The 13,373-nt window shown below is 50.7% G+C and overlaps 1 protein-coding gene across 2 annotated transcripts in view; it reads right to left on the bottom strand.

Moving 5' to 3' along the window:
- The window catches only part of CASZ1 (castor zinc finger 1), a 155,414-nt gene extending 150,575 nt beyond the window's left edge, over positions 1-4,839 (bottom strand). The window contains exon 1 of one of the 2 annotated variants that reach the window (XM_027564926.1): positions 4,738-4,839. The gene's annotated coding sequence lies outside the window, so the exon portion shown is untranslated. The remainder of the gene's footprint in view (positions 1-4,737) is intronic. The other variant, XM_027564928.1, reaches the window with a different exon arrangement.
- Positions 4,840-13,373: the final 8,534 nt, after the last annotated feature.

The raw sequence follows: 13,373 nt of genomic DNA, 5'->3' as shown, positions 1-13,373 counted from the left end.
ATGATCTGTTTAACCTAAGCCAGAGGAAAAAAAAGAAAGTCATTAATTACTTATGTGAGCTATTGCTTCAGAAAGACAATAAACCTGCCCGGTCGCCATGGATATGACATATTTGCTCTGAAAACAACACAATAATTAGCAAAGGGGAAAGATACAAGGAGAATATGCAAACTCGTGAGTTTAAAGCCACAGTGCTCTTTTCTACCCGTAAGCCTGTTCTGTTTGCAATCCAAATCAAACAAATTTTTAAAATATAGCAAAGAGGGAAATAACAGGAATGACTCCTCTCTCCTCTGAGCTAAGAAGTAACAACCACTCCACCCTCTTCCAAAATAAAATAATATAAAAGAGAACCAGGATGGTAGAAGGAGAAAAAAAAAAGTATTGCCTCTGTTTTATTTCCTATAGCAGGGGTGGAGTCTGAGGTTTGTTTTTTCTTCTTTTTTTCAAAAGTGTGCTCTTATTTAGCATTGGACTTTCTGGCCAGATATAAATTTATTTATAAAGCCAAATGCCCTGTGTGAGGCTCAACTCTCCCCAAAGTAAGTGGAGATATCAAGGAGTGGAGGTGGGGGGCTCGAGTTGAAAAAGCAAAACAGTATACTCTGAAAGCATCAGCTCCAGAGAAGGACATCCACTCCCCTCACCTTCAAGAAGATGGAACCCAGGCCTTACTTTAATATTAAAAATGCATTAAATGGTTTTACCTACAACTTAGTCCCAGAGGATCATTAGGAAATGCAATCGCTTTGTATCATATCTGTCAGCATGATAAATATCTGAGTTCAGAGTGGGTTTGCAATTCTTCAGAGTGTCACAAACCAAGATAATTTTTTTCTGCCTTACTTTCTTAATTCACTGCACCCACTCCCTTCAAAGTCAGAAGTCTACAGAAAAATACCTGAGGAGAAGAGAAAAGGAAAAGGGGGGGAAAGTTGATATGCTTTCACACACCAGACAGAGGTTACTGATATTCTCCTAAAAAGTGGAAAAATGAAGACTTTAAAATATTTGGGTGAGTATTTTTTTTTTAAGTACTCCATTAAGTTTGACTAAAAACTCCTTTCCCCCTCTTCCCAGAGGCTAGTTTTCCAAAAACAGATGGTCAGGATCTAAATGAGAAGCAAATATACCTCAACCCCCACAGGCAGAGAAATCTAACTTTGAACTTCTTTTTAAATTAAAAAAAAGTGTGGGGGGGGGCAAGATAAACTATTAATAAGTATAAAAAATTAGCTGAGCTACAAGTTTTGTTTTTCTTATTAAAAAATTCTTTAAACACAAGGAGAGCAGATATATAGGAGAGGTTCACATTTGACTGACTTCCTATTTTTTTTTAACAATAGTGTTTTTTTTTTTTTTTTTAAGATTGGATTCTTTGATCTTGAAAGAATTTTGCTCTTATATTATGGGGAGAAGAGGGTGGTGGTGAAATGATCTGTTTTAAATGATGATGCAACTTAGGGATCAAAGCCTTGGCTTTCTTCTAGCCATAATAAGCAGTACTTGCCACAAAGCGTGAGTCTCCGGGCTCCTCTCCTTCGTAAGAAGGAAATAAAACGCACCGAGACTCAGAGAAAGACGCGAAGTGTCTGCAAGGTGCAAAGTCTAAAAAACAAAACAAAAAAAGGCAGGGGGGGCGGAAAAAGGAGGGAGGCACTGCCCCTTTAAACGTTTTAGTGCATATGGAGTTTGATTTCTGAAAGAGATCAGTTTAACATCTCCATAGAAACCAGCAACAGATTATCATCAACAGAATAAATAACTAGTCTAATAAATTAAACAGGAGGCATAAGATCGCTGGAAACCTGATTACTGAAGTTCAACAATATTCCCCATAAACTCTCGTTAACCGCCTCTAAGGTGGCTAACAAGATGGGGGTGGTGGTGTCAATCTCTCCAATTCGCCGGATTCCGGGGAGAGAGACGGTGGCCGCTGCCCGGAAGGGAAAAGTTTCCCACCTTGCCCTGGAGAGAGTCTCAGAGCTCCAGTGAGGTGAAAGCCAGAATGCCGAAGTTTGGGAAGTGGGAAAGAGGCTGGGCGTCAGCGGAGGCAGTGCGAATCGCCGGAGATGGCGCGGGACGCGACGCCCGCCCGGGACGCACAGCCTCGCCGCCACCAGGGCGCAAACCCAGAGCTTTGCGCTCGGGCGCCGAATGGCCCAGCGCCCCCTCTGGGCACGTGGAGCGCAGCCCGGGCGCAGCCCCCGGGGACCAACTACCCCCCTCACCACGCCCGGCGCAGCTGCTCCTGCTCAGCCCGGACAGCTCCCTTTAGGACGGCGACGTGTGTGTGTGTGTGTGTGTGTGTGTGTGTGTATGTGTATGTGTGTGTGTGTGTGTGTGTGTGTGTGCGCGCGCGCGCGCGCCGTGGGGTGGGCGGGGGGGGGGGGCGCACCAATTTGCCCAGCGATCCGTTTTCCAGTCCCCTCGCGCGCTCTCATCGCGCGTCTGTACCAGCTTAGAGGCGCCCTAAATTTACCAACTTTACCCTACGACTACCCTGGCCTTTCCCCCCTCGCCGTCCCTATGTCTGAGTGTACGGGATGTTGGCGGGACAACCACACACTCTAAGGGTCGTGGCCTCAGACTCCGCCGGGGCAGCGACGCATAACCCGGAGTCACCCCTTGGTCCAGCCGGGTCTGGGGGAGCTCCAGGCTCGTTGGAGGGGTGTTGTTGCTGCTTCGCTGGTGGACAAGTCATACACACCGTACATGCGCCCGCACCCTCCCCAGCGTGACTGGAAGGAGGTCCTGGCCGCACCCAGGGCCCACTTCCCAAGCTGAGGCTGGTCAGGAGGAACTTGTGTGGAAGGGTGAAGCGGCCCCCTGACTCCCTCGGCACTCCTTTCCTCCCCCAACACCGGACCCGGGTCGGGGATGGCTTGGAAGAAGAATCTGCGCCCACCCCCTGGAGAAAAATCTATTATTATTATCTTAATCTACGCCCCCAAAGTATCCCTCCCGCCGTGATTGACGGCGCATACACCTGTTCCCCTCGCCGAGGAGCTTCCAACGCTGGGGACAGACATTCACCCCAAAGCTCTGCAGCGGCCCAGAACCCGCCCGCCACCCTCGCCCGGCCAGCCCCCGCCCGCCGCCCCAGTGCAACCCTGCCTCGTACCTTGCCACCCCAGCGGCCGCCCCCTCCCCTCCCAGGCCCGGCTTCCCAGCCCGCCCGCTCCCGGCCGCGCTGGCTTAGGAAAGAGAGAAAGAACAGAAAGCAAAACTTCCTGGCGGCCGACGGCCATCAGCTGCACATTCTGCAAATGCCACCGAGTAAAAATAAACCGGCCGCCGCTCCGCCCGGCCGGCTCACCCTGAGCGCACGACTCAGCCCCCTGCCCCGGGACTGTCGGTCCGGCCGGATCCCCCATTCCGATGCGCCCCCTGGAGCCCCGCTCCCCGACACTCCTCCGCCTGCCACCGCGCGCTCCTTTGCCCTGAAACTCGACCCCAAGTGGCCAGGCGGCCCGGGCCTCTCCCCTTGGGTGCCCCCCTGTATTCCCACAAGCTACCATTCTCGGTCCTCCTCCTGGTGCCTATTTCAACCGTGCGCCCCTGGATTTAGGGCTCCCCTTCCCCAACTGTTGAGCCCCGAGGTCACTATCAGCCCACTTTGGAGGGTACAGACCCCACCAGACCCTCGCCCACCTCGGCCGAGCCTCCTAGGAGTTCACGGCTCCACCCGCCCACCGGCCCGCCAGCCCGGCGTCCCAAGTCTCCGGACGCAACTTCTCTTCCAGCGCACACGACAACCGCGGCAACTCCCCCGAACTTTTCCCGGGACCCAGGCGGGCTCCGGCCGACAGTCACACGGCCCTGAGCCGGCGCCCCGGCTCCCTGTGCCCAGCCATGCCAGCCCTGCGCCCGGGGAGGCTGGGGTGGGGGTGGGGGGCAGTGAGGAGCGCCACTTGCCTCGCCCGGAGCAGCGCACTTGAGACAAACTTCCCAGGCACAAATGAAAACGGGGGCGCCGTTCCCCCCAGCCAAGCAACCTCTCGCCTTCGTTTTCCAACCAGGAGGCACCCCTTGGCACCCCACAGTGAACACTGCCTACCTCTGCCGGTAGCATTTACACCCCAGTATTGGGGCACAAGAGTCGGTTGGAGGGGCTCCCCACCCACCCCCTCCCTTGAACAAAGTCTTGCAAAGTCACCCCAGGCGCCCCTCACCCCTGCCTCCTTCTCTGCCCTGGAGAGCGCACGAACCCCTGCAGCTCGGGGGGCTGGGGGGAGCGTAGGGGGAAGGAGTGATTACAGGGTATTCGCGAGCACCTGCCCCCCGCCCGAGCCCGCACCGCGGGGGGCGCCCCCACCTATTTGCAAAGTCCTGCACTCGCGCCTGGCGCCTCCCCCTCTTCTCCGCTACCCCGCCGCCCCCTCAGTTGGAGTAAGTGACCCCAGGAGCAGCAGCCCTCTCCTTCCCCGGAATCGCGCGCTGGGCATTCCCTGGCCGCGGCGGGCGACGCGCCGCCCTGCGCCCGGGTGCCAGCCCTCCGTGTCCCCTGCCTCCCGCACGGCCGGAGTTGGGTGGCAGCCGCCGCGCGCAGGCTGGCTGGCTGGCTGGCTGGCTCTCTCGATCGCTCGCTCGCTCGCCCGCTCCCGGCTGCAAGCGGCAGCCCCGGGAGTGGGGGACTGCACCCTGACAGGGGGCGAGGCGGGGAAGCACCCCGGGAGGGCTGCGGAACTGAGGGGGTCGAGGGGGGCGCGGCGGAGGGAGCGCCGAGTCTCTTACCTGCACTTGGGGCGGCTTTGGGTGACTTTCCAAGTCCGGGGGAAAAATGTGTGTGTGTTTGGGATGGAGCGCCGCGGGCGCGCATGCGCTGCCCAAAGTTGCCGGATCCCGGATTTTTCGCTCCCAGTCTCCGCTCTCGCCCGCTGTGATTATGGAATTCTCCGCGGCAGAGCGGGCGAATGGGTGGCATGCAAAACCCGGGCCGGATCGCGGGGCCGGGCTCTGCTCCACCCTCACACCCCCAGACCTTCCCCTCCCGGTTTCTTCCCACCCATCGCCCCGGCTGAGCTCTGCTGGCACGCGCGGTTAGACCCGGCCTGCGGAGCAGCATGTGAGCTCAAGACTCCCTTTTGCGGGTGGAGAAGCCTTCTCCACCCCAGACTGAGTGGAGTAGAGGCCGGGGGACAAGAGAGGAGGGACAGGAGTGGGTTACTTTCCACCTGTTCTGAACCTTGTGAGCCAGTCTGCTTCGCACTTTTCCACTGAAGAACTAGCTCTTTTCTGCAAGTTAGGATGTTAGAATTGCTGAACCCAAAAGGATGTGATGTTCTCGCTGTTTGATACCTGCTTTGCACTTATTCTTTGCCAAGGAGTTTTTCATTCAGTCCACTGTGCAAGAAATAAATCCCTAAGTGAACAAGATAGGTCGTGAAAAATGAACCTGGGGCCCGGGGCGAAGGGCGGGAGAGAGTTGCAGATAATGTACATTAAAACAAATGAATAATATTATTTCAGAGAGTGAAAGGATCTTGAGGAAAATAAAACAAGGTAGTAAGGTAAAGAGTATCTTGGGAGAGCTAATTTCCCCTGCCCAGGCAATAAAGAAGGCCTCTTTGAGGGGAAACCTTCAAACTCCATTGGAGATCAACCCCCCTTTTGTCCCTTTGCCCAACTTGCCCACCTCCTAGGTGGTTTGAGGTGGCCACACAAGGCTGAGTCTCGAAGGAGGAAGCGCTACCAGCTGGTCAACACCTTTGTGGCTTGGTAGACTTCGGGGCATCATCTGCAAGGTCTCAGCAAAGTCTCTCGGGACTAGGGAGCAGTGATGACCTGAGAAGTGGGAGGTAGGTATTCCAACTTTTGATTTGGGCTCATTCCACTCCTAGGACAGTGTAAATACGTGGTAGGCAGCTTGGACTTTGGGGTCAGACCTCAGTCTCTCACCAGCTGGGTGACTTTGAGTAAGATATTTGACCCCTCTGTGCCTCAGTTTCCTCAACAGTAAAATGGGGATAATAATAGTACTATTGCCAGGGCGGGTTGAGAGGCTAAAATGAGTTAATGCAGGAAAAGTGACTCGGCCAAGGCAGTGATCGATCAATGCCAGTAATTGTCATTGCTCCCTGGACATCCAGTGTTCCCTCTCTTCTTATTTCTTCCTGTCCTCTCTCCCTCCCTTCTCCTCCTCTGTCCTTTCTTCTCCCACAAGAGTCCTGCGCTCAGTCATTTGTTCAGCAGGCATTTGCCGAGCCCCAGTGAAGAGTGCATCCTTCCCAAGGCCAGGGAGATAAAAATGAACTAAGAGGCTTTGCCTCTGAGGAACTGATTGAGGAGTTTGCTTGTCTCTCCCCTCCCTCTTTTCCCACTATAAGGCTCAACTGCCACCCTCCACATACTCCCCAACAGCTACAGTCACCACCAAACTTCTATTAAAACATATATTCTTCCCTCCATTTTTTTCCTCGGATGCTTCACAACTCTCCCATCCCCCTAGATGTCTTTCTATCTCCTCTGAAGGAACCTCATCTGGGGTGGTGGAAGCTGGAAACAGTGGCAAGCCTGGGAGGAGGGAGGTGGACATTGGGGTGAGGTGAAAAGGGAGAGCTCCCTCTTCCTTTCCCACCAACCCAACTGAAAAAACAAACAAACAAACAAACAAACTGAGGGATCAGGAAAAAGCACTCCACCCAAAAAGTAACCCTCATCTTGAAAGCCTCTAGTACCTTCTCCCCCCACCACCCCTGTTCCTTTCACAGGGACTGAAATCAGATGCTTTTTTCCTCATTTGCTTCATCTTAGCATTTCCTGAGCTTTCCCTAAAATAAAATACAAACTCTTTCCCATGGTTGGCAAGATCTGGCCACTGCCTGCCCTTGGACCTCACCTCCTTCCACCCTATCCTTGGTCACATTGTCCCAACACACTAGCCTCTTGCTGCCCTGGAAATCACCAAGCTTGTCGCTACCTCAGGGCCTTTGCACTTGTCCCCTCTGCCCAAAATGCCCTTCTTTTGGCTGCTTCCTTGCATCATTCTGCTCACATGTCACCTCCTCAGGGAGGCTTTCTCCCTAAAGCAGCTCCCAGCCTTTCTCTCTCATTTTACTCTGTTTGAGTGTCTTCAGAGATTTTGCTTATTCATTTGTTTCTGTATTTCCTGTCCAGCTGCCCCTGCTACAGTGGGAGCTCCTTGGAGGCAGGGAGGCACCTCCTTGGAGGTGTGCCCCCTTATGTGTTCAACACCTCAGCCTGGTACCTAGTAGGTCCTTACTCTTTGGGGTGAATGGAGATAAGCCTGTATGGTCCCCTGCCCTTGAGGGACATATCTGCAGAAGAACGACTAGAAAGTGCCCAGGACAAAGTTTGGGGGAGGGAGGAGGAACTGGTACAACCTGAGGGTTGCCAGGAGTTGCCAAGTTGGATCTGTGCCTTTGCCAAGTTTTCCACTCTCTGGCTTTTGGCCAGGGGTCAATAGTGGGGAAGCAGATGGCTCTGGTGACCCAAGCCTCAACAGAAGAGGCTGCATAGGCAGGAGGGGAAGTGGGGTCAACTAAGGACCCTATGGAAGCCATCCTTCTAGCCCCCTGCTTCTGGGCAGGCTGCCCATGATCAAGAGCCTCTCCCATTTTTAAATCTCCTGGGAAGACCCTCCCCACTAGACTGTGAGTTTCCCCGTGGTAGGGTCTGTGCTTTTGTCACAGAAGCTGAGGAGCCAAGTATGGTGCCGCCCAGGAGGCTCTCAATGACTGATTGTTGAACAAGTAAATTTAAGTCTGTCTCTGTTTGTGTAATTGGCACAGCCTTGAAAGTAATCACAGCTCAGCTTCCTGGTCACAGTTTTTTGGTTTCTGGTCCTCTGTGGTGATGGAAAGCAAGACCTAATTGTGCGTCAATAGCTGTTATTTACCGAGTGGTTATAATGTGCCAGCAGCACACTAAGCACTTGTATGTGTTGTCCTCACAACAGCTGTACCAAGCAGTTACTGTTAGGAATATGCCCATTATACGGATGAGGAAACTGAGGCACAGTGAATGACTTTCCCAAGGCTGAGGCTGTGCTACCTGACTCCAGAGCTGATGCCTTTTACTGCCAAGACCAGCTGCAGGAATGGGGAGGTGACCAAAGGCTCACTCCATGACTTACCCCAGTGCAACAAGCGTTTACATCTTTACTCTTCATAGAAAGATGAAATTGGAATGTGAGTGCATTGAGAGAAGAGGAGGAAGAGAAGTTGAACAAATCTGTTCTTTAACCATAAAATCTTATTTCAGTCCAGTAAAAGACAAAAAGAATCAAAGAAATCAGAGGACCAAACACCAGATTTTATACACGTGAAGCACTCAGTAAGTATTGGCAAAGAATTGCTATTTTTAAATGTAAAAATTACAGACTACATGCTTGTTTCCCTTTTTCCTAAGCTGCCTTAAGTTTGAGGTTCCCCTTGGGTGAGGTCTGTGTCTTTTGGGTTCACTGGGTCTCGTTTGGTTCTGGCATCACAGTGGGTGCTCAATAGACACTTAGTGACTGAATAATTAAACAAATGCCCGAGATAAGTGATTATGGTGATTACTGGGCAAGTTGTAATTAAAAATAAAAAAAGCTGAGTGCATTTTTTTTTTTTACGAATGTCTCTCTTGGGAGTCCATGAGTGGGAGGAGGGGAGAGAGGGGCTTCTTCCCAAATGCTAAGCTTGGTTCTCAAATCTCATCCAAGTTGACCAACTTGCCAAGCCTTTCCACCCCCAAATTCCCTCATTCCTTTTTGTAAAGCACGTGTTATTTGTTTCTGACTATATATATATATATATATATATATAATGTATTTATTGTAGAAAATTCAGAAAGTACAGATAAACAGGAAGAAAAAGTTAATTGTCTGTAATCCCACCACCCATGAATAATTCACTGCTGATGTTTCAGTGTATTTCCCGCCAGTCTAGGGTTTTTGTTTGTTTTTTGTTTTTGCTTTGTTTTGTTTTATACAATCAGCACACTGAACATTCCAGGTTTTTTTTAAGTCTGCTATGTGTATGTAGGGTTTCCCAGGTGGCTCAGTGGTAAAGAACTCGCCTGCCAACGCAGGAGATGCAAGAAACTCTGGTTCGATTCCTGGGTCAGGAAGATCCCCTGGAGAAGAAAATGGCAACCTGCTCCAGTATTCTTGCTAGGGTAACTTCATGGACAGAGGAGCCTGTAGAGCTCCAGTACATGGGGTCACAAAGAGTCAGACATGACTGAGCACATACCAACACATGTGTATGTGACATGAACATTTTCTCCCATCATTAAATGCTATTCCACAACACGATGTTGTGTAGACCCATAGCAGAGCTTGATCATGATTTACTTAACCAGTGCCCCACTATTGGAAACTTTGGACATCAAATTCGTTCCCAATTCATTTCATTACTACAAATAATGCTAATGAATATCCTTGTCCATAAATGATAGTGCACATTCCTTCAAGTGGAATTGTTGAGTCAAAGAGTGTGCACGCATTTCAGAGCTTTGATTCCCAGTTGCCAGTGCCCCCTCCCCATTAGGCTGTATGAACTTGCCCTCCAGCCAGCAGCCTGTGAGCAAGTCCCATCTCTCCAAATGCTCTCCAGCTTTTGGTATTCTCACTCTTTTTTTTTTTTTTTTTTAAACCCCTGTTAATTTAATGGGTGAAAGAGTCTGTGATTCTAGTAATGAATCCTTATTAGAACCGTGCTGGCCACAAGCAGGGGCTGTTTCAAGGTTTGAGCGGCCTTGTTCAGACCCACAGCTTCGGGCAGAAATGAGAAAAACAAATGCTTAGTAGTGGGTAGTTGGAGGGGAGAGCAGAGATCTCTTACAGGTTCTGGGGGAGCTTCTAGACTGTCTACCTGAGCCCAGGCTTCTTGGGCATGTGCTCAACTCTTGGGGGCAGAGGGGTGGGGTCTGTCAGTCTCAACAGAAATGAGCTCCTGCTTCCTCCTACCTCTCCGCCCACACCTTGCAGACACCTCTCTCGACAGAGAAGCCTTAGGGATTTCTATGCCATAAATACTACCTGTTTTTCAAGCTCAGCATCCACACTTTGTACCTGCTTTCATTTCCCCGTCTGAGCTATCACTCAGCCCTAGTCAACGGACAGACTGTTTTGCTCTCTGATTCAACTTTTTCTTTTTCTAGTTGGTTCTAACTAATTTACTTTTTTGGTATTTATGTTTACCCCTACCTGGAAACAAGAAGAATTGAAGGTGACTAATTTTTTCCTTTTAGGAAATGTACCCTAATCCCAGTCTGATCTCTCTGATCCTTTTCAGCTTTGATATCCTCTTTTTTTTTTTTAATAGCTTTAAATTTCTGGGGTAAAAAGATTAACTCACATTCAATACTAACAGTTCAGAAAAATACAAATATAAACAGAATGCAGAAAATTTCAAAACACCCACAGTCTGAGAGCCCTGTATTGGGGTGTGAACTGGACTTTAAAAATTAAAAGAATGAATTTAAGTGAAATCCACCAGTTATATCTTTTTGAGCCCACCTCGGCAGACTTTTGGGATGTGTGTGTGGATAGGAGTGTCTTTCATGCCAAGCAATGAGGTATGTGTCTGATTTTATCTGTATGGGCGAGTGGGTGTGTGTGTGCACGTGCGCACATGCACATACATTTGTGGGACACGTATCCCTTTAAAGGAGGGCTTGGGTCTATGCAGGTAGACCTCGCTCTATTTGCACACTGAAAGATTGTGTTCATGCTGTCAGCAGACACCTGAATACAGAAAAGTACAGCCAGGTGAGGGGCAGGGCTGACTTGTGACATCATCTCTTAAAAAATAAATCCATGGGTGACACCTACCCTCTCCCATGCCTGCCAGGGAGGGGCACGCCTGCCACCAGAACCCTACTGACCAAGGGAAACCAAGTGATGGAGAAGTTGAAGGGGCCACCTGTCCTTAAAGCACCAGCCACACTCCCGGGGTCTGGTGGTTCCTGCCATGTACCACATGGACCCATCTCTCAGCCCCAGGCCCCTGCTTCTTCCTCCCCCTCTCTCAGATCTGAAATCAGCACATATCTCTGAGGGCAGGAGCCAAACGGACTAGTCATGGCTGTGCTGCTCTGTCCCAGGAGGCAACCTGCCTGAGGTTGGTGTGGCCACACCACGGGCAAGAGGAAGCCGCCATCAATCTCCGGAAGTGGCCATGCTGGCTCCCGACTGGCACCTGTACAGGTGCTGGCTGCTGCCCATGGCACTGTGTCTCACGGAGGGCGGGGCTGGCTGGGGAGGCAGGAAAGAGCTGTTTTGCTGATGAGGTGCCCTCGTGTCACATGGACAGGAGTGCCAGGTAGCTGACTGTGGGTGGAGGAGGGCTCCCCGCTGTGCCAGCCTGGCCCGGATGTGAGCCCTGCCTGCCTCTCTAGCCTTACCTCTCAACACTCTGTCACACCTTTGCACACCCTCTGCCCCAGCCACACAGAGCTGCTCAGGGCTCCAAACATACCTGCTTGGGTCTCCCCTCCAGGCCTTCATCCAGGCTGTTCCCAGAAGGCCTCACCTCCCCTTCTTTATTTCTGTGTTGTTGTTTAGCCACTCAGTCGTGTCCAATTCTTTTGCAACCCCATGGACTGTAGCCTGCCAGGCTCCTCTGTCCATGGGATTCTCTAGGCAAGAATACTGGAGTGGGTTGCCATTTCCTTCTCTGGGGGAGTCTTCCTGACCCAGGGTTCAAACTTGTGTCTCCTGCATTGGCAGGCAAATTCTTTCCCACTGAGTCACCTGGGAAGCCTAAGCAAGTGTCACCTCCTCTGGGGAGCCTTCCCTGAAGTCCTTCTGCTCCAAACCGGGTTAGATGCCTCCATGTGGGCTCCCACAGCCCTCTTGACTCCTCTGTTGCAGCACTAATCACACTGGGTTATAATTATCTTGGTAGACTGTGTGTGTGGAGGGGAGTGTGTGTTAAATCCATGTTTAATCAACTGGTCTGTTGGAGTCTGGATTTCTAATTGGGTCACATGGGTTCAAGTCCCAGCTCTGGTACTCACTAGCAGTACGACCTTGGGCAAGTTCCTGACCTTCCTCAGCCTCAGTGTCTCCCTCTCTAAAATGGCAACAAATACACATCTACCTCACAGGGAAAAATTAACTGAGATCATTTACACAAAGCACTTAGCCTGGATTCACGCATAATGGCCATTGTTATGATTATTCCCAGCATCTGGCAGAATGCTTAGAAAATGTCAGGTGAAGGAGCAGCATCTCTGTGTGTGATGGGCATGTGTGTGTGGATGTGTGGTATATACCAGGGTGGTGGTATGAGGGGAGAACCAGCCTGTACAGGGAGGCGGGGTCTGTAGATGTGTGTGTCCACTCGGAAGGGTAATGGGCTGGTTATTTATGGTCATGCCTTAAGAAAGAAAAAAAAAAAGACAAATCAGTGTTCAGTAATGACAAAGTAATTACCTTTTTATTATTTTTTCAATAGGATTCAGAGGGAGTGTGGGCCTTGGCCATGGCTAGAACATTCAGCCGGGCTTTGAGAATACCCCGTTGCTTTGAGCTATCCCATTCCAACTGCCCCACCAGGGAAAAGGCTGGAGAGGGCTGAGCAGTGCTCCTAAACATGGAAGGGCTTAGAGATTGAGGGAGAGGGCTGCCCAGCCTATAAAACAGGTGCTCCAGAGGTAGTTCTTCCACATTCTGGCTGAGTTGTCCACATAGGAGGGACTGGATTCAGAGCCCAGAACATTTAACAGAGGACACTTCAGAGTGGGAAACTGAGGCCCAGAGAGAGGAAGTCACTTACTCACCTATGACCACACAGCAAGTTAATGGTAGAGTGGGAGCAGAGCCCAGGTCCCTTAACCCCAGGAAAATGCTCTTTACCACCACATGTCTCACTTGAAAATGGGGGTCTGCCTGGCCCTAGAGCTTTGCTTCAAATTTCTACCTGAAAGGGCTCTGACTTGCTAGAAGATGATTTTTTCCCCCAGGGTCTTTCAGAGGATGCTTGGAGACATAATTTCAAGGCATCAGGACCCTGTATATTAACTAGACTGTATGGAGAAGGGCATGGCAACCTACTCCAAGTATTCTTGATTGGAGAATTCCATGGACAGAGGAGCTTGACAGTTTACAGTCCATTGCAAAAGGTTGCAAAAGGATCGGACTCGACTTAGTGACTAACCCAGTATGATGAGCATTATCTATCTACTGAGAGCTAATGACCAGTGAAGGGACCAAATCAGCTCTAGCCTCTTATTTTTTCATCTATCAATCCATTCATCCATCCAATCATTCATCCCTCCAAACTTCTGTCAATCTATCCAAACTTCCATCCACCCATCCAACTTTCCATCCATCCATCCATCCATCTATCCATCCATCAACTCATCCATCCATCTATCCATCCATTGATCCATCCATCCATCTGTTGATCCATCCATTC

Source organism: Bos indicus x Bos taurus, chromosome 16, assembly GCF_003369695.1.
Source record: "Bos indicus x Bos taurus breed Angus x Brahman F1 hybrid chromosome 16, Bos_hybrid_MaternalHap_v2.0, whole genome shotgun sequence".
Lineage (NCBI taxonomy): Eukaryota > Metazoa > Chordata > Mammalia > Artiodactyla > Bovidae > Bos > Bos indicus x Bos taurus.
The sequence above is the reverse complement of the archived record's forward strand: the minus strand, read 5'-3'. Positions and strand labels throughout refer to the sequence as shown.